This window comes from Quercus robur, chromosome 4 (genome assembly GCF_932294415.1).
Source record: "Quercus robur chromosome 4, dhQueRobu3.1, whole genome shotgun sequence".
Classification (NCBI taxonomy): domain Eukaryota; kingdom Viridiplantae; phylum Streptophyta; class Magnoliopsida; order Fagales; family Fagaceae; genus Quercus; species Quercus robur.
The window spans coordinates 63,050,546-63,073,098 of record NC_065537.1 but is presented as its reverse complement, the minus strand read 5'-3'; the positions used below and the strand labels follow the sequence as shown (position 1 = coordinate 63,073,098).

Here is a 22,553-nt window from a genome sequence, read left to right as displayed (position 1 = left end):
GTTACCACGATATCACATACAAGTTAGACCTTGATATTGGTTTTTTTTTTTTTTTTTTTTTTTTTTTTTTTTTTTTTAATGTTAGGGAAGTTGTGTCAATTGATTGACATGTTATTATCAACAACTTTCCCGTGCATCGCACGGGTTAGCGACTAGTTTAGTTTAAAGCTAATGATTTCCCATTGTTTTAATTTGTGCCTTTGGTATGTTTCAAATTATTCAACGCGTGTGTTCAATGCATGCATACTTCAAATTAAAAATAGCACACTGTAGATTTATGGTTCATAGGGTTTATGGAATTCTGTCTGAATATATGTGTATATATGTGTGTATGGTGCTTAAATATATAGCATGGATAGTTGTATTCACATCTTCTTTGAATCTAAGCGCCACTTTCTTAGTTGCGTGCACTCGGGTCTCAATATTTCATTGGGGCAAATCAAAACTTGAAAATAATTGAACTTGAATAAACTTCGGCCTTCCCCATAATTATTTCATTCAACAAATACATTATTTAAATAGGGCAATCTAAATACGAAAACTCCCTATAATATAGAAACAACTTAAAGATCAATACTTCTTGAAACCATGTTACACACCAAACATAATAACAACTTAATTTGGCTAACTAATAACGCTCAGCTTGTTATTTAATTTAAATAACCTAAATATTCAAAGTACAATTAACCACCTTATCACTTTATCTTCAAATGTCCCCCACATAATACATTTGTTGCCCTATCGTCAATGTGTGTCATTAAGAAGATGTGTCAAAAGGAGTCGCTATTAGGTACAAATTATTTCTTCTCCTACAGAATAATCCAAAACTCTCAGACATTTCAAGTTTTTTTGGTTTGATCTCATTTGGGAGTTTCCAATTAAAGTGATATAATAACTAAGAAAGAACAAGTTCAATACTTGCAAGAGCAAATAATATGCCGGGACATATCCTCCTACCACCTCCAAATGGAATGAATTCAAAGTTGGACCCTTTAAAATCAATGAGAGAACCTTGGACCCTTTCTGGGCGAAAGCAATCAGCATCAATCCAATATTCGGTATCTCTCCCTATGGCCCATGCATTAATGATTACTTTGGTGTTGTTTGGTATCTCATACCCATTAATTTCACATTTTTCTCTTGATTCTCTTTTGATCAAGGCACCAGGAGGGTGTAATCGCAAAGTTTCTTTTACTACTAATTTCAAGTAATCTAGCTTTTGAATGTTTGCCTCATCAAAACTTCTCCACCCTTCAAGGATTTGTCGCACTTCAGCTTGTGCCTTCCTCATTACTCTTGGGTTTTTCAATAATTCTGACATTGCCCATTCGATTGTAGTTGCTGTAGTCTCAGTTCCTGCAGCAAAGACCTCCTAGAAAATGATGTGTTAAATTACAATCAGGCTGTGTTTACATGAATTTTCCTTCAAAGTTCCTAATTCTTCTGTGACTTTGGTGTTGATTATTGTTACGTGTACATGAAATTTATGTCAAGAGAAAAATTGTTTGTGGCAATACACAATCATGTCTATTTGGCTTAGAACTTAAAAGGCCTACTACTCAAAAAATATAGTGTGGCGAAATACATGAAAACGTGTATGATGTACCTCTACTCGTTCATCACTTTTGTTTATGGAGTAAAGAATACATGTAAAAATATTTGTATAGAGCCGATTGAACCGAGACACCGCACAAATGAAGACCAGAGAACCAACCTCTAGTGGTTATAATCAGAGCCAGCGAAGGGATAACTGATCCCTATGGTGTGTGAATACCTTAGTATAAAGATGCTTAGTTACTAACAGAGAAGAGGAAAAAATAATAATAATGCAACAAAAGAAATGCTGATCATAAAGTTTCTTTAATACATTGTCCTCTCTCCCGTGTGTGTATGTTAAAAAAAATAATTTCTTGATTTAATTTAATTTAATATATTTTTTTTTTGACATACCAGAGTGATTACTTTGATGTGGTTGTTTGTGACCCGTTTGGTATATGTGTTTAAACAACAATTTTAAGTTTTTTTGAAAATACGTGTGGGTAAAAAAGTGTGTAGAAATACGTGTAATGTATTAGGTATGTATATTTTGTTGTAAAGCCCAAGCCCATGCTCTAGAATTTTCCTTGGATGGTGTGGAAATTTTTGGGAGCAAACAAAATCCTCAATCTTCTCATATTTCCTTATAAAATAGTCAGCCGCATCTTCCCATGTTTTGCAAAAAATACATATCAGTTTGTGACATCAATGGTAAAGAAAATTATTTTGTTTTTGCCTTTCCCTTTTCACTTTAATCATCTTTAGCTACATCCTTTTTTTAGAGCTCTAAGACTATCAAAAAAAAAATTGCATATATGATATTAGTTAAAAATAATAAAAGATATATTGTGCCCGTTTTAATAGTTCTGTCTGCCACGTAAGACTTTGCCGTTAAGGCATTGACGGAAAGGACTAAAATAAATGGCGTTTTTCTAAATAGGAACTAAAAGCAGTGAAAATAAAAGATAGGGACGAAAATGTAGTTTTTGCCTAAAGTTTTTATAAAAATAAAATAAAATTTATGAGATTCATATTAATTAGTAGTAATTTTGCATATAAAACAAGATAATCAATTTTCACCTTTAGCCCCTAAATAAATCAAGGGAAATGCTAATGAGTACCCTTAAGGCATTGGTTAAGAATCTAGTTAAAAAAAGTTTTTCTAGGAAAAGAAAAAAAAAAAAAAACAATTAATGTTTTGACAGCTTTTTTAATTTCCCATAAATGTGATGTTAAAACTTTCCTAAAATGGATTCTTAACCAATGCCCTAAGGGCACTTTTTAGCATGACCCATAATTATAAAAATAAATCCTTACACCAACCTTTTCAATGCAAATTATTGAGTAGATGACACCTCATACTTGCACACTTTAATTGATTCTTATGTTGCAGGCCCTCCTCATGAGAAGATATCTCATGAGATGGTCTCTTAAAATATCTCTCTTGCAATATATATTGCAAGAGATATATCTTATAAAACTATCTTATAAAATAATTTTGTCTTTCCTCTTAAGATTAAATTTTTCTAAAATTAATATGATATTGAAATATAGTTAATTTTAAACATATATTGCGTTAGAGTCATGTATGCACTGAACTCAATTGATTTATACCTTCTCGGCTCAAAAAAAAAAAAAAAAAATTTATTTTATCTATAATAACACTATTTTTAATTCTTATTTATAACGAAATTCCTTCAAGATTTTGTTAAAGGTATATAAGTTGATTGATACAGTGGTACTTCTGCAATAATTGAAACGGGCCCGATGATTAAAAGGGACCAATATGGACCTTACATTTATCTATGGAAAGGAAATGATTGAGAAATGCATTTATCTACTAGGACTTTGTTTTTCAAAGATTAAAAAAAAAATGATACATTACCGCGCGCCAATTAAAAATGGTTTTAACCAAAAAAATTTTTTTATATTGAATCTGTTTTAAAAGAAAAACTTCATTCTGAATTACTATTTTCAAATTGATTTCTTTGCGCATTAAAAAAGAGAGTCTAACAGACCTTTTATAGATAGTGCATGGCTATTCCTAAGTGATTTGGGTAATACCATATGTGGGGGCCGGTTAATCAACAAATTATTAAAATTGTGTTAACTGGGCCTGTGACCCATCCAAAGACATAAATCTGTTCGAGGAGGCTCATATCAGGTTATAAGGATAACCAAATGAAAAGGAGAATAGATATCACGTGAGGGGAGTTCAGTATTCGTCCGAGGACAAAATCCTTCTCGACAGTATGAGTCCGAGGACGACTTGAATGCCATATTGTTGCAAACACACCTCAAAGCTACATTACCACTGAAGGTGGGACATGGGACCAAGGGTAAGAAAGAAAAAGTAAACAAATATCTTTAACAACAGCTGCCTCCGCATTAATTGCCTCTCAACCAACTCTCTAGCCACATTAATGTGGAGGTGATGCCTGAACAGTGATGAGGCAACCTTACAGCTGCTGGTTGGAGGTTCCAGGAGGTGTTGGATGGGACAGGAAGGGATCCCCCGAACCCAACCTACACGTGTGTGGTGAAGATGACACCAAGGGGGCAGTATATAACATGGAAGAATGCATTGAGAAAAGGGATCGGAACTTCTAAACAAAGAGTACTTAGAAGAAAACCTTATGAAATAAAGAACTAAACTTGTTTTAAGGAGAAATTGATCGTTATATTAGTGTTAATCCATCTATAAACGTGAAGTTAAGAAAACCTTATGAAATAAAGAACTGAACTTGTTTCAAGGAGAAATTGATCATTATATTAGTGTTAATCCATCTATAAACGTGAAGTTTAATTGTTTTTCTTTTGGAGTTAACCTAGTTCTTTAACATCCACGCTTTACAAATTTATTGTTTGGGCCTTTAACGTTTGAACCCAATACAAATTTGGGATCGTTATAAATTGAGTCCTTACAATTGGCGCCGTCTGTGGGAAGAACTTGATCTAACTTAAAAGAAATCTGGTACAACGTTCATGATGGAGGAAGCAGGTCCACATCACTACACAGCAGGACCACTTTAGGTAGATGCCAACCCACACCAAGCAGAGTCAAGGGGCTCCCAGCATTGTGATCCCCACCGGAGTCCCGAACGGAGAGAAGGCCGTAAGGGGAGTGTGTGCACAACTCATACCACCAAAAGTCACTCTCGTGGAAAGAGTCATATTTCCCATGCAAAGCATGACAGGAACCTGCAACGTGAGATTGACGAGTTGAAAAGAGAGTTGAGCCATGCCCAGCGTGAACGTTCCCCACCTTGCTCCGAACCATCATCCGAGGAGACAGATGAAGCTAGTTATAGGCGGAGATCCAAAACTCTGCCTAGTGAGACATTTTCCTATGAAGAGGAGAACAGCCATCAACATAGGTATAGAAGCCTGCCTAGTAAGGGCTTAGGTAACAACGCCATGAACAAAGCGTTGAGCCAAGTTTCCAAATCACCCTTCACAAGGAATATAGAAGATGCGATTCTTCTTCGGCGATTCCACCAGCCTACATTCACCCTGTATGATGGCCGGTCAGACCCAGTAGAACACGTTAGCCATTTTAGCCAAAAGATGGCTATCTACTCCAGGGATGAGGCCTTGATGTGCAAGGTCTTTCCATTCCTTTAAGTTTGCATTTTGTCATTTCAGTTCTCTAAGTTTCAAATCTCCGCAATTGAGTTCTCCATTAAGTCACCATCCATATATGATGTTAACCTACCCAAAATGGCATCATTTTGGCTATGACTTAATATTTAATATTTATTTTATTATTTATTTCATAACTTAAGAAAGAAATGTTAACTAAAAAGAAACCCGTAAATTAAAATAACCCATTTACCCCTCTTGCCTCATCTAACGAACAAGAAAATCCCTAGCCTAACCTAATATGTGAGAGATTTCGAGGGAGAAAGAGAGATCGAGAGGGACAAGGAGGTGTTTTTGGTGGCTCTGCCCTAGGGTTTCACACAACTCTGCTCAAATAGGTCTACTTGGCATCTTTGGCTACTTAGCCTGGACCAAGAAAAAGAGGAAGAAGAAGACGAAGCAATAGATGAAAGAATATATGATTAGAAAAAAAAAAAAAAAAAAAAAAAAGGTTCTTTAAAGTGGGAAAAGAATATTCATAGCTCTTTGAATTATCATCTTTCTTTTTATATTTTTCTCAAATAATTTTTCTTTTCTTTTCTGGGTCTACTTTATTTTACCTTAACTATTACTTCTATTATTGTTGTTGTTGTATACTTGTATTATATGTATGTACGAAAAAATTTGGATGAAGAGTAAGGCTTTGTGTTGTTGTATCTAGGAAGCCTTGGAATTGAAAAGTGATTAGTTTGGAGAGGATTGTGTTCCTGTGGATCGGTGGGTGTTTCCAAGATTTGCAGTTCCCCACAACTCCCATAACTACTCTGATTTCCAAGTCCTTTTCTAATCTCATTTCTCTTACTTTTTTTTTTCTTCTTCTTTCTTTCTCTCTATAAAATTTTTATTTTAAAAACTCGACTATCTTAGGTAGCTAACCTATAAATATGTCTCTCTTTCCCCCTCTCGATCTCTCTTTTTCTCTCCTTCTCCCTCTTTCTCCCTCTTAGATTCTCACATATCGAAGTAGGCTAGGGATTTATGTGTTTTTCCGATGAGGTGGGTTGTGTAATTGGGGTTAATTTAATTTCTAATTTTTTTAAAAAAAAAATTAACACTTTTTTTTAATTAAGAAATAAATAATAAAATAAATATTTAAATATTAAACTATGGCAAAAACTAACGATAATTATGGATAGTGAGTTAACGGAGGATTGAATTGAAGAAAGTTGAAACTTAGAGAACTAAAATGACAGAATGCAAACTTAGAGAACTGAAATGAAAAATAATGAAATACCCTATCAATCTGGCAAACAAACAAACAACAAGATTAGTAGACGGTTATGCCCTTTGGACTAAAAAATGCTCTATCTCAATTCCAAAAGGTAGTGGTAACCCTGTTCCAACCTATCTTGGCTAATGCATTGAGCTATGTGGATGATATTCTTCTTTTCTCAAAAGATGTAGAATCCCATGAAAGATTACTTACTAATTATTACAATTTAGTGAAATCTCAAGGGATTATGCTTTCAAAAAAGAAAATGGTTATTGGACAGACTTCTATATAATTTTTGGGAGTAAACATCTCAGATGGAAAATACACTTTGCGGTGACACAGTCTTTGTCATCCTCATATTCTCTTATTAATGATTTGAAAAAGAAGATCAAAATGGTTGAGCAAGAGCTTGAAACAATTGCATCTATGGTCAAAGATATGTATATTTATTTCCCCCTTATTAATCAAAAAGAAAAAGAAAGAGATCAATTGCTCACTCAACTCCAATCCATAGAAAGGTCCTAGAAGATAGCCACACAACCCTCTCCAATGTTTGTTTACACTCCCCACCAACACAGACAATCATTGTACAAAGACCTATCTATACCCATAACCTCCCCATTTTTGCCCAATTCTTTAGGACAAAATCTTCAACCCTTACCCATAATTCATCTTGCATACAACCCTCTCAAGACAAGTGGAATTCTCCCAGCCATAACTTACCCTCATCAACTTAAACCAGAATCCCAAAACCACCCACAAAACAAACCCTTCCTGACAGAAAAAATAAAGATCCATTGGATCGAACTCCAGACCTAACTATTGGTGCATCCTCAAAACCTCCCGATATGAAAATGTTGGCCATAAACCTGATCCTCCAAATCCAATTTCATCATTCCTGAAAACCCTTACTCTTAAAGACTCAAAATCACTTTATGCAATCCTAGTAATTGCTGACACTGATTTAGACTTGCCTAATCTTGGCGTAGAAAAGGTGTTCATGCACCAACCAGAAGACCAACCAACTCTGAAGGTCTAATGAGCTATATTGGCAGAGAATACATGGAGTAGTGGTGGCGCCACATGGTGTTCAGGGGGTTCAAATGAACCCCCTAACTTGTGATTTTTTTTTTCATATAATATTTTAAATATTTTTGTTTTGAACACCTTAAAATAAGATTTTTAACCCGTTGAAATAAGTTCAAAGAACAAATCAATTCAATACTAAAATTTATCTTGGCCTTCTTAAACAAAAAGAAAAAACCTAACATCAAACCAATTTTATCTAAAATCTAAGGAAAAAAATAGCAAGTCCAACAAAGTTCTACACTTTCTCATCTATAGATTTCAGGAAGGCTTTCATCCTCACCTTCCAATAGGCATAGTTGTTCCCATCAAAGTGTGGAGGGATCACAAGAGAGTGACCATGTTCCATGATAACAACGGTCAACGATCAACTCTTAGATCAAGAGATCTAAACATAAGAGCTAACCTACTTTGATACCACTTGTTAGTTTTTAGACTACTTAACACAATATGTTTAACCTAATATTAAGCCAAGTTGATTAACAAGTTTGTTGATTTAGATCTAGGTTAAACCAATATGTGTAAAACAGATATAATGCAGAAAAAATAAAGAACACACAGATCTGATGACCCAGGAAAACTTAACTGGTAAAAAACCTAGGGAGGATTTAACCTAGCTATCCTCAAGGTAAAAAACATATATGAAAGAATTAAAGTTTGTACAATAAGACTTAAACCACTAACATCCTATTACTACCTTGTGTAGAAAACTTACTACCACGACTACGTAACAGCTCCGAGTTCATGGACTACTTCTTTCTTTGATCAGTAGCAATCACAAGTTCTCCTACTTGTGACTTTAAGACACCTCTTAAAGGTTTCAAATCTTCTTGAAAGTTCTTTATGCAGCAACTTAAGCAATCATCAAGTTCTTGATGTGAATCTTGCTCTTGATAACTCTATGTGTGTGTATGAAGATAAATACCTCTCAAACCTCACAAAAGATTCAATACATAACTCAACAAAGACTTCTAAACGTAGCTAAGGTTTTTTCCTTTTATACTGGGAGTAAAACACTTAACCCTACACGTCATATGGGCTTGGGTTGGTTTGACTATTTTGTAGGAAATTATTGATGCACGACTTTTGATCAATCAAGTCTAACTTTCGATTGATCAATCCTTGCAGATTTTGAATAGTGATTCTTGCAATTACTTGATTCCAACTTTACATCAATCTAAACTTTGAGCAAGCCTAAACCTAGACTAAATGTTTTGATCATGGTTTGCCAATATATACAAATTGAAGTTCTAATACATTAGTTCCTAAAGTCTTAGAACCTAACAAACTCTCCCTTTGGCAATTCGTGACAAAACACATTACACGAAATAAAAGCTTAAAGTAAAAATATCCCAATTACACATTATTGCCCAAAATACAATTCAACCTAACCATTATCTATCAGTTGCAAGAGTAGACAGCAACCTTGAGTGAATTAATCTGAAAATTCTTGAAACACTAAACAAAACATAAACACGTGTGGAAAATACAAGTAAACCAAAATAAACCTCTTGTTTTCACAAAACATAAATTAAAAGACATATACCACGAATAACCACGTAATATAAATCATAACCAATGTATCATAATGTGAAACTAGAACATAAACATAAATAAAACAACAAACATAAAAACAATGTGTCGCACTCCCCCCTTTTGTGATGTATTGCCAAAGGGCCATTAAGACTCATCAGAGGGTGGAGCATGTGAAGAAGCACCTCTAGCATGAGCTAAATCTACTCGTAAGGCTGCAACCTCATTGAGTAAATCTAACAAAATCTGTCCATGTGCCACCTGAACGATGAGAGACGTCTCCAGCATAGTATGCATAAACGAAGAGGATGATGTAGATCCACGGCAATAGTGGGGTCCACAAAATCATCAATTGTAGGATCACCAAAAGGAGGGGCTCTAGATGTACCACCTATAGAAGACTCGACCCGAGAGCGTTTAGAGCTTGCTTTGAATTGAGCAGCCCTTTGCCTAAGTAAGGTGGCACCTATGGGAGCGATGATATGCATAGGCTCAGATGCGGGGAAGTCCTCTAAACCTAAATCTAACAAAATCCTATGAATGAAAACCAGGAAAAACAAACCATGTGATTTTGCACTACTCCTATGAACCTCAACAAGAGAACAAATGAAAAGGGTAGGGAAACTGATAAGAGCATCAGTGATGAGAGCATACAAGAACACACATCTCTCAATAGGAATGGTATGTACATGAGAAATAGGCCAAAATTTATGACAAGAAATCCTAAAGAATAAGTAATTGAGCTTAGTAAGCTCATGTGTGGTAACTCGAGGATTAGTACCCCAACTAATGGAAGTACTAGTAAGAAGAGACATAATGTCACCAAGAGGAGGTATCTCTGTGTAAGGATACATAGGCTATTGTACCAAAGGTACACTAAGACCTAAAGCCACTACCTCAAAGGTAATGACAAACTTTTCACCCCTTATCCAAGTCTTCACATAGTGAATGTTTGAAACATCAGAGTGGATAGAGAGGTTTGAATAAAACTCTCTAATCAAAGCAGTCAGAAGAGGATGCTCTACATCTAGATGAGGTAACCAACCTCGACACTCAAAGTTCCTACGAATCTTAGGGTCAACCTCATCTAGAATAACTTTCCTTTCAGCCTAAACAGACCTAAAGACAACTAACTTCTCATACGTCTCTTGATTTGACTTAAACTAAAACCTATCACTTTGAAAAGCAAAAGAGGATGAAGCAGAGGTTTTCTTGGCTCTAGTTTTCCTAACCATGATTCTAAGAGTATAAAAGAAAAAAAAAAAAAAAAAAAAAAAAAAAAACCCACAAAACCAAGGGCAAACTACGTAAGAAAGAGTTAGAGCACAAAATATAGCAATAAATAACAATATATATGATGCATGTAATGAATGAAAATTTGATGCAAAAAATCTTGTTCAATTTTTCAACATTTACCAATAATTGACTTGTACATAGAGTTTTAACCCAAAAACCCCAATTTTTGAAAAAAAAAATTCAAAACCAAAACAAATTGACCAATTAGTCATTACACTAGTTAGGAAACCTCATATAATGATGTAATTCATCAATATCACAAGCCAATTGCATCAATTTAAGCCTAATTGAACAAAACCCCCAAATTCTCAAAATACCAAACCCTAAAAATTTCAATTTTTCTCAAATCACAAAAACAATCTAATTAATGCATGAGAAATATATTTAGAGGACCAAGGAAAAAAAACCCAATGATTAAAAATGAACAAAAAAAACTCAATTAACAAAAATCCCAATTTTTCTTTGTACGAAAATTCCTAATAAAATGCATGAAAAATGTAATTAAAATGAAAAAGAAAGGGTATTTAGGTCTTACCAATGCTTGAGGACAAAAACCTTTGAAAAATTTGGGGAAGAAAACGACAAAGGAGCTTGGATTGGATTAGTCGACAAAGGGAAAGAAGAAAAAGGTAGAAAAACTTTATGAAAAAGTAATGAACACGTGAGGGAAAAAACCTTTTTGTTCATTTCTTTTGAAACTCGATCGGTCGAGCACCAATTGGGTACCAATCGAGCCAAACAAAAGGTAAGCTTTAAAAAAATCAAATTTTTTGATTGGTCAAAATTAGTATTCGATCAACTGAAAAAATAGTTTCAATTGATCGAGCACCAATCTAGGAGCAATCAAACCAGGCAGAGCCAAACTTAAAAACTCAAGGGATTTTTGATCGATCAAGAAACACATTTGATCCATCAAAATTTTGGAAAAACTGAAATTTTGAAAAACAACAAAGGTTTTATGCAAAAAACACTCAAAACCAATTGATTTTATGAATGAAATGCATGAGTATGAGTTTAAAAGTTTTTCAAAAACATTTGTTTTCAACCCAGAACTTTCAAAAACAAGTTTATAACACATTTTGCCACTAAATTTTAATCAATGAACATATTTTGCATTAAAATTATAGAACATATAATCTTGGATGGCCAAACCAAATTCACACACAATTTCATATACTAAGTTTAGCAAAGAATGACTTGTGAAGTGTGTGCAACTAGTAACAGCATGAGATATATGTGAGGTGATATGTAGATAGTAATCAATCACAATTTCTACATTATTCATCACATAAGTTTGAAAGTGACTATCACCTAAAGAGTTACATCATATAACTCCCACATCTCCTAGAAAATAAGCTTGCAATCATGCATTTTTATTTATTTTAGCCATATAGTATACATACATTTTTTATTTCATTGCCTTTTTTATTTTATTTTATTTTATTTATTATTATTATTATTTTAAGGCTACACTCTTTTTTTTTTTTTTTTTTTTTTGGTGCATGTACTACACTTTTTCGAGTACAAAATCTTACAATGTGCACTAAGGTGTTTATGATTGGCTAATAAACAGTAGTGAGATAGATATTTATACCTTTCTCTTAGGATTTTTTAGTCATTACGATCAAAAGCATATGACTTCAAAATCAAAATCATGTGATCAAAAACTATAAACAACTCCCACACTACTTGCACTACATAGCTAAAACTAGCAAAATGTAGAAAAAAAATAAGCTCATCCAAGCTAAACAAGGTATACAGGCATGTTATGTAAAGATAATATGACCAAACCTTAATCACACATCCATGATATGTAATACAAAACACATCCTTCCACATTCCTCTTTCCATTTTTTTTTTTTTTTTTGAAAAAGCGAAACAAAAAACAACCTAAAGTTAAATGCATAAGTGAAATGCAATGCATATCTAAAAGTAAAAGAAAAAAAATCATCAAGAAAATAATGGTCACAAAGAATTTTGAGATGAAGCACAAAGATCGTGTCAGAAAGACTCAATTAAATTGAGCCTTTTGCATCCATAACCTCTTAGATGCAACTTTGGTTTTGGAGTTATTATTCATATTAGAATAATGAGCAACTCCAACATTGGTATAAAGGTTTAAAGCCTTTACCAATTCACCAATAAGTACCATAGGATCTTGTGCTTGAGGCACAAGTACTTTTTGCTTATTTGCTTGCTTTGCAGCTTGCAACTAATTGAAGCAATTGAGGCAAGTATGCCCAGTCTTTCCACAAAAATGACAAACTTACAAAGGTCTATCATGCTTCTTGTCCTTAGGGAGGTTAGGATTCTTAGGATTAGACTCTTTCAGATCAACCATAATCTTCCTAGGAGCAGGAGTAACTTCTATAGGTTTGACAATCTTTATCTTTGATGACTCAGTAGAAGGAACAAAATTTGTGGAATGAGTTCCAGACACAGAGATGTTATCAACAAAACCTAAACCCCTTTTGTCTAAGAGAAACTTCTGAATACTCAACATATGATCAAGTTTAGAACTAGTAGACCTATTTGTTTGTTCTCTAACAATAGATAATTTTAGTTCTAGATTCTTAATCTTATCAAGCAACATCATGTTTTCAGTCTTCACTTTATTAACCAATTCATTAGCATCAAGCAAATTTAACAAGAAGTTTTTCATTTCCAGTTTAAGGGTAGCAATCTTCTTTAGCTCTAAGTCTACACTCATTGCATCCTTTGCAACAACCTTGCATAGCTTGTTATAAGCTTCTTGCAAGTCAACGCACTCAGAGAGTTTCCCATCAAAAGGGTTTTCTTCAACCAAAACACTTTCATCAACCACAGCAGTAGTTGTGAAAGCAAAAAAATTTCCACTTTCATCACTACCAAACTCGTGATCAGAAATTTCACCATCACTAAGAGTTACAACCATAGTATTACCCTTTGATCTCAAGAAAGTAGGACATTCAGATTTCACATGATCATACTCTTGACAACCAAAACATTGTTGACCTAGAGAATTACTAGAAAATTGACCAACTTTTTCTTTTGATTTATCAGTATTATTGTTTTTAGTTGGTTCATTTTTCTTAAAATTCTTAGGTTCAACATTGTTTCTACCTCTTGCCTTTCTGTTTTTATTGCTAAGAAAGTTTTGGCAAGATATGCAATCTCTGAAGAAGATAGTTCATCATCAAATCCATATCAACATCATCAACTGACTTAAGAGCCATTGATTTGGATTTGTTTGTTTTGAGTAAGTCCAAGTCATAGGACTGAAGAGATCCTACAAGCTCATCAACAGAGATGGAGTCCACATCCTTACTTTCAGTAATGATAGTCACTTTGGGTCTAAAGTCTTTAGTTAAGGATCTAAGTGTCTTCCTAACAATCTTAGGTTGATCATAAATTTTACCCAAATTATATGCAGAATTAGCAACATCATTAAGCTTAACATAGAATTCATCAAAACTTTCATCATCAGACATCCTAATGCTTTCAAATCTAGTTGTTAACTGCTGCAACTTATTAATTTTAACAGCCTTTGTGCCTTCATGCACAGTTTGGAGAATTTTCCAAGCATTATGATCAATCTCAACATTTGAGATTCTCTTGAATTCCTCCATAGAAACAGCATTAAAAATAGCATTCATGGCTTTACTATTAAAAGCGATTGCTTCTTTTTGGGACGTCAACCACTCACTAATAGGAGTAGTCAGTTTCTTCCATCCGTATTCAACAAAGTTCCACACTCTCTCATCTATAGATTTTAGGAAGGCTTTCATCTTCACCTTCCAATAAGCATTATTCCACAAGAGAGTGACTGTGTTCCATGACAACAGGAGTTAACGATCAACTCTTAGATCAAAAGATCTAAACATAAGAGCTAATCTGCTCTGATACCACTTGTTAGTTTTTAGACCCCTTAACACAATATGTTTAACCTAATTTTAAGCCAAGTTGATTAACAAGTTTGTTAATTTAGATCTAGGTTAAATCAATATGTGTAAAACAGATATAATGTGGAAAAAATAAAGAACACACAAATCTAATAACCCAGGAAAGCCTAACCAGTAAAAAACCTAAGGAGGATTTAACCTAACTATTCTCAAGGTAAAAAATAGATCCACTATGAAAGAATTGAAGTTTGTACAATAAGACTTAGACCACTAACATCCTATTGCTACCTCGTGTAGAAACTTACTACCACGATCACGTGACAGCTCTAAGTCCATGGACTACTTTTTTCTTTGATCTGTAGCAACCACAAGTTCTCCTACTTGTGACTTTGAGTCACCTCTCAAAGGTTTCAAATCTCCTTGAAAGTTCTTTATGCAGCAACTTAAGTAATCATCAAGTTCTTGACGTAAATCTTGATCTTGATAACTTTATGTGTGTATATGAAGGTAAACGCCTCTCAGATCTTACAAAAGATTCAATACACAACTCAACAAAGACTTCTAAAACGTAGTTAGAGTTTTTCCTTTTATACTTGGAGTGAAACACTTAACCCTACACATCATATGGGCTTGGGCTGGTTTGAGAATTCTGTAGAAAATTATTGATGCATGACTTTCGATTGATCGAACCTTGTAGATTTTGAATAGTAATTCCTGCAATTACTCGATTCCAACTTTACATCAATCCAAACTTTATGCAAGCTTAAATCTAGACTAAATGCTTTTATCATGACTTGCCAACATATACAAATTGAAATTCTAATACATTAGTTCCTAAAGCTTTAGAACCTAACATAATAAATTACAAATACTTGTAAGTTGTCACAATTGAGTCGAATTGTTAAATAAAATAATTGAAAAGAGTAAAAACAAAAACTAAGAAATAATGAATTAGAGTACTCTTAGTAATAATAATTAAAATTCACTTAACAACAATAATTAATAACTTTATTATAGTAATAGAGAATAGATAATTTACAAGATTTAATCTTAGCAATAATAATTAATATCTTCATTATACTAAGAAAACATATACCCAATGAACTTATAATTTATCTTTAATTTTCTTGCTAATACTATGAATGAATTTTTGATAAGGAAGTCAAATATTTATAAGATTTATCTCCAACCTAAGATTTATTATCTAAAAGAACTTGTGTTGATTAAAAAAAAAAAAATCTTCTTTTTGATCATAGGATACAAAAGATCTCATCATTATTATCATAATGATCAAAATGAAATATATATATATATATATATATATATTTATAAAGAGATCTTTGTCAACTCCTTCAACACAAATTTGAATAATCCCTTTAAAAAATATTCTTAGAGCCGCGACAACAGACACAATAGAAGGTACCGTATATTGCTTACGTGGTTCACCCACTGTTCACATGTGATATTATTATGCTTTTGTGGACCCGCCACTTTCAAATCCACTAACTTAATCATGATGTCGGTAAGAGCATTCTTTTTTTTTTTGGTTAAAATAAGAGCGTTCATTTTAAGCTAGTTAATCAAAAAAGCTCAGTGCCATCCCAGGCCCACAATGCAAGTACTTCCAAAAAAAACCCATGCCGACTGCGTATTTTCACTATTGTATTATAATGATGACAATAACCATTTTGGTAAACTTTTACAGTGATAGTGACGCATTCTAAGTACTCATTTGGATAGCACGTATACGCGTCTATGTCTGCATTTTTTTTTTTTTTTGTTGAAGCACGTTTTTCAGTTTCTATGGTTGTGGTAGCTTTTTCAGTGGGTCTTGTGTACTGTTTATGAAACTTACAAATATCTTTTTACAATAAAATTTTTCATTAAAAATGAATTTTACAGCACTATTCACACATTTAAAAATTATTTTGCTACAGTGTTTTCAGTTTTTAACAAAATAAGCGGTATCTAAACGAACCATAAATTATATGTTGTGAGTTTTGAACATTCCACCCCTTTATTCTTGGAAATTTAAATATTCACAGTGATACAAGATAATTTTGGTAAAATTTTTGTATTGCATTGTAGTTTAGGATTCAGTATAAAAAAATGGGCAGAATTTGTGTAGTTTTGCTTAAAAATAACTTATATTAGTCTTGTTAGGAAATTTAGACCCTGGTTGATAATTAACAATTTTTAATCCCAAGTTGTTAATTAGATTTATTATGAATAAACCTTATTAAAACAAACAAGCATCAATATCATGCCAATATCATGCACAACAAAAAATTAAATAAGACAAGAAATGATGATCTAGGAAAATCAATGAAACAAACTAGTTTCATAGTAAAAAATTTAGGGGGAAACCTTATCAAAAAACAATTCACTATAGTAAAGAGAATTTTCAAATCTAATACAAAACCTTTGTCCCTAGACTCTACAATCCCCGTAGATAAACTTACAATAGAAGGCGCAATTGCACTTTTAGTCCCTACATTTTGAAGTTTTTCCATTTTGGTCCCTACATTTCTATTTCTCCACTTTTAGTCCCTAAACCAATTAACGCGTGTTATTTTAGTCCTTTCCGTCAGTCAACAGGCGAAAATCACGGAGGTGACTAACGGAATGATTAAAATATTATTAAAAATTTACTGTAGCAATAAAATAAAATAAAAAAATTTAAAACAAGAACACACCAGAACGTAAAAACAAGAACAAAAACCCAAAAACCCAGGTATTCAAAATCACAACTCAAACCCAGATTTTCTCATCTTTCAATCAACAACGAAACCTCCAGCAAATAAAATTCATAAACCCAGAACAAGAGCAAGGATACCCAGATCTGAACAAACTCAGTCACACAAGTCTCAAACAAACCCAGATACCCACTCATGTAAGTTTTAAACAAACCCAGATACCCATTCATGGGCAACTGATTCTCCTCTTGCTACACGCCACGGCCACCACTGGCGATGTTCACATTTTCCACATCAAAACACCATCCTCCACCGAAACCTCCAACAAATCAAACCCATAAACCCAGAAAAATCATCAAACCCACATGAAAAAAAACAAACCCAGAAATTTAAAACAAACCACCACCCAAATGGAAAAACAGACCCAGGTCAGAGAGATCGCGACCAACACTAATCGATCTGTGAACTACATGCCCCAACCCAGCCCAACCCAGTGACGGAGCTCCATGCGCGGTGACACTGATCCCAGGCGATGGGATCGGACCTCTGGTGACCGGAGCGGTGGAGTGAAGAAGGATGCTGAGAGAGAGTTGGAGAAACCGATTCGATACGATGAGGTTAAGGTTGTCGTGAAGAAGCTCAACGTTCGACGAGAAGCTAACACGATCTCTGATCTACAAACCAATCTCGTCGCCGTCGCCTCCTTCAGACCCATCCACCGATCTCGCCGCTATCAGACCCACCCGCCAATCTCACTGTTGTCATCCTTTACCTCTCTCTTTCTCTCAATCTATCTCTCCCTCTCCCTCTCTCACGATCAATGCTTATTTTTTAGGAAGACTGAATTTTTTTGTAATGTTTTTTTTTGTTGATTTGGTTTATATATTCAGATTTCCTATTATAATATTCAGACCCACCCACCTGAAATCATTTTACATTGAGCCAAATCTGGGTTTCTGTTCTTGTTTTTACGTTCTGGTGTGTTCTTGTTTTAAATTTTTTTATTTTATTTTATTGCTACAGTAAATTTTTAATAATATTTTAATCATTCCGTTAGTCACCTCCGTGATTTTCGCCTGTTGACTGACGGAAAGGACTAAAATAACACGCGTTAATTGGTTTAGGGACTAAAAGTGGAGAAATAGAAATGTAGGGACCAAAATGGAAAAACTTCAAAATGTAGGGACTAAAAGTGCAATTGCGCCTACAATAGAAATCTTCTACCGCTTCAAAACTTCTAAACTCTTCAATATATAAACGCTACCCTTTTGCACGGATCCCAGTACGTGACTAACACTCCAACCTGAAGAAGATGTTGACTGCAAAGTTCTTCACTTCATTAACAATGAAGATCAAGAAGCATTTGGTTACAAAACCCTAAGGTGCAAAGACGCAGTAGCTTTTTTAAGAGAGAATAAGACACTCGGTCACTTTTTGCATGTATTCTCCTTGTATTCTTATGTGTGACGGCCTTTAAAATAAGCCTTATATATGTTTAGAGTTGTGAGAAAAGAAAGCCTCAACATCTATTCACGGATTGGAGTGAAATCAGTTCTGAAAAATTGAATTTTATAAACCTCGATAAATAGCCTATCTATTGAGAAGCTGTCGAGCATTGGGCTTAAACAGCCTTTTAAACCTCAATAGATATTAGCTGTAAAGTTTTAAAATCCAGAACTTCTTCACTAAATTCTTGGACAGACTTGCATAGTTTTAACACTTGAATTTGAAATCTTATTCCTTGAAGTATTAAACACAGCCTAGATCTACCAAATTACAAGTAAAATGTATTTTGTCAAAGGATTAGCCAATTTTATATTGACATATGTTCCTAACAATGATTCACATATGTCCTTAAGTCTATATATAATTATGTAAATTTATAAGTTTATTATAATAATCTTTTAAATTTATACTAACACTATTCATTTTTATATTTAGTTGTTTATTCTTTCTTTTATGTATCTCAAGGATAAAAGAATAAAATGCATGTTGGTTATTACATGTGAAGAAAGAGAAATAATTTTAAAAATAAGAAAAATTGATATTTTAATAAAATGTAATATAAAATTATTATATCTGATGTAGGTGTTTTGAAGAGTGAATATACAAAATAATATATATATATATATATATACACACACTATACTATAAAAAACTGAATCCTTTTAACTTTTATTTTTTTATTTTTTTTTAACTTCCTAAGTACTTGCTACATAGAATTTGAAGCCCCCACAATTTTCAAAATCAACAATATTTAAAATAAATAAATCTCATTCTCAAAAAAAAAAAAAAAAAAAAAAAAAAAAAAAAAAAAAACCAATAGAGGCGAAGCTGGGCAGAGCTTTTTGAAATTTCCATTATTTTTCAATATAGTCGGTAAAATATAACTTAGAAATTAAAGAAAATTTTCTTCATCGACCTCCCTCAAATTATAGAATTTGCTCCTTCAAGCTTAGAATTTTGAACTAATCTAGCAAGAGTAAACCCCCTTTAAAAAATAACAGTAAAAAGAAGAAGAAAAAAAAATTTGTCTACCCCATTGCAGCACCACCTTGCCTTACCATGCAGTCTTCTGATCGTTTGCTAAACTCCACTCCTAAACCAGTCCAACCGATGGTATAACTCTCAATCTACGTCTCTATCTTTGTTTTCTTTCTCGCACTAGTGTTCTGTCTGCTATCAATGCTGTAAAGTAGTTCACAAATGATATTTACCTATTTGACCGACTAATATAAGTAAAAACTTTGGCTGAATGTATTGTAAAGTTAAACATATACTTTTTGTCCCTATATTTTGAATCAATTCTTATTTTAATCCCTAAATTGATTTTGTGCCTACATCTATCCCCAAAATTAGAAAATTGTTTTTGTTTTGGTCCTTGCCATCATCCTACTAATAGAAAAGTCTCACGTGACAAACGAAGTGCATTGTTTGCACAATAAATGCTAACGTAACTAAAAAAGTAATAGTAAAAATTTATATGATTTTTAAAAATGCTACGTCGGTATTTAAAAAATAAAAAAATTACAAAAAAATTTAAAAAAAAATTCTGAATTTCTAATTTTTTTAATCTAATTAAAGTAACTAAAAAAAAAAAAAAACTTTTCCTATTCTTTTCATCTGATCCGCCCCATCTGGAAATCATTTTTCTTTTGGTTTCAATATTTCATCCGCCCACATGCTCTCTCTCTCTCTATAAACAATCTCTTCAAGCTGTGTAAAACTACCACAAAGTCACTGTTCATCAAGGGCACCTTCGTAAATGGGTTCTGGTTTTTAAGGTTTGATTTTTGGTGGGTGTGTTTGGGTTTCTAAATTTGTGATTTTGGTTTATAGAGTTTAATCAATAATGAGGTTTTGTGGACCAATTAAGGCAACAAGATCGGCGACTGGGATGCAACTAACCTTTTTGTAGGGAGAAGAAACTAGGATGCACCAAAAAGAGTAGAAGAGGAGCGAACAATAATAATCAGGATTTCTTTCAACTATCTTTCCCAATTTCTGTCAATATTTTCATTTGTCCGTAGCAACTCGATTTTGGCCCCAAAATTTGTTTACACTAGAATCGGGAGGGACAAAATTCTTTATCTAATTCTTTGTCTAACATTTATTGTTCCAATAAATGTTAAACAAAGAAGGGGCAGTTGTCGATATCATATTTTGTCTGACCTCGATTCGCACGTCAAAACAAAGAGAAGAAAAAAAAAATGGTGCAAAAAAAAAAAGGTTTTAAAGACAAAAAGGGAAAAAATTGAACGGTGAATCAAAAAGTCACAACTGTTGAAAAACTCATTTTACAAAAACTCTAACCAAAACCCTAATTGGGTATGGTCAAAAGTTGACATTTTGATCCAACAGTTGGATCATGTTGGATTTTAGACCATCTTGTAGGTCATATTTTTTCCTTCAAAACGATAGTTTATAGGCCAAAATCAGAGCTAAAATAGATAAGATATCACACAAATACCAAACCCTAATAAAGTCTTTACTATATTTTTCAAGAAGACTGACAGTTTTTTACTCAAATTCGCCAATAAACTGTACCGATTGGGCAAGAACTAGAACAAATGGACTAGACCATCTTGAAGAACAAGGTCTTATCTAATTTTTATCAAAAGGGCTTGTTGATATAGGCTCCAGATTAAAAGATATGAATTTTTCAATGGAAGACGTTCAAAATTTTTCAGCTTTCTGACGCAGCTCCAAATGATGCCAGAACCATTGGAAACTAGACATCTAGAGCTTTCTGTGCATAGAACATTTGAAGAAAATGGAACTCAGAAAGGCCTCTAAACAGCCACCCGAAAATTGGGCTAGAAGTCAGGAAAAAGATGAAAAATGCTCACGAGGCGCTGACTAACCCCTCAATTAATTTATTCTCTGCTAATGTTCTTGGCCCACAATGGGAGATTCTAGGAGTAGTCTGTCGCTATGATGGACTGGGCCTTCCTCTTTATCTGTCATTATGCTACGAGTTCCTGGTCGAGGATGCAACTCACGGGCTGAACTTCCCTTCTTGCATTTCGAACAGGAACTCAATTCATGAGGATTATGGCACATCAAAGTGTTTAAAAAAACCAATCAAAACACTAGACAACAGAAAAGGTGCAAATTAGATCACCCACACTAAATCTTTGCAACTTTTGTTAGTTGTGAACTTGTAATGTTCGATATTCCAGAATATATGTTTCAACAAAATACAGCGTCTTAAACAGCAATCAAAGATTGGCGCTAAAGTTATTAAAAAAGAAGAAGTTTGGCACCAAAAAAAAACCTACTATAGAAACTCAAACTTAGCATTGTGTGTGTTTATGCCATGTGATTTGAAAGCTCGATTATATGCTAAAACATAAGAGCTGTTTATACCTCCAAATTAAAAGTTACGGCTTGGTTGATTTTACTCTAATTAAAACTAAGTGCAAGATAAAGTAAATGCGAGTGAACAAACAATAAAACTACTCTAAGCTATATTCATCAAAAAACAGCAGTAAAATGAAAGCTAAAAGAGTAGGGAAGAAGAATGCAAACATAAGATAACACGCCAATGTGTTATCAAAGTACTTGGCATAAAACCTCACCGCCACCCTCCAAGCGGTAAATCGATCCACTAGACAATAAGTTGGGATACACGAATAGCAAGAGACCCTCCAAGCCTAATCTACCCAATGCACCTAAGCTTTCCAAACTCCTACTCCAACAAGACTTCTCGGAACCGTGTCTTGTTTAGCTTTCCAGATCCCGCAATACGGCCGATTGCATCTGCCAAAGCTTGACTTCTTCCAATACTTCCCAGTAACACCAAAACCTTACTTGACACTCAGAATGGGTGTGATAAGTGTTTGAGCTATCAACCTCTCAAGGATTTGGAAATGGAGAGGTAAGAGTTGAGAAAAACCATAATGGATGGTGTAGAGAATTGTGGGTATAACAATCTCTCACTCTCAAAGGTTGTGGTTAGGGTTTTTTCTCTAAAAAACACTCCTCTCAGAATGTGGGTAATATGAGTATATATAGTGTGTGTAGAGACTTGGTGTATCAAATATGACAAATTGACAAAATAGAATGTTTCGCGGGTATCTCGCGGGAAGACCTTACTTGCAAGACACTCGCAAAAACCAGTTGTCACCATCTGTCATGACTCTTCACATTCCAGTCATATGCAAAGCA

The 22,553-nt window shown here is 33.7% G+C and overlaps 1 protein-coding gene and 1 pseudogene across 3 annotated transcripts in view; one reads left to right on the top strand and one right to left on the bottom strand.

The window, feature by feature from the left end:
• LOC126723279 (UDP-glycosyltransferase 87A2-like) overlaps nt 1–22,553 on the top strand; it is a 55,416-nt gene that overhangs the window by 14,695 nt on the left and 18,168 nt on the right. The window lies entirely within an intron of this gene.
• LOC126723285 (desmethyl-deoxy-podophyllotoxin synthase-like) lies at nt 695–1,336 on the bottom strand (annotated as a pseudogene).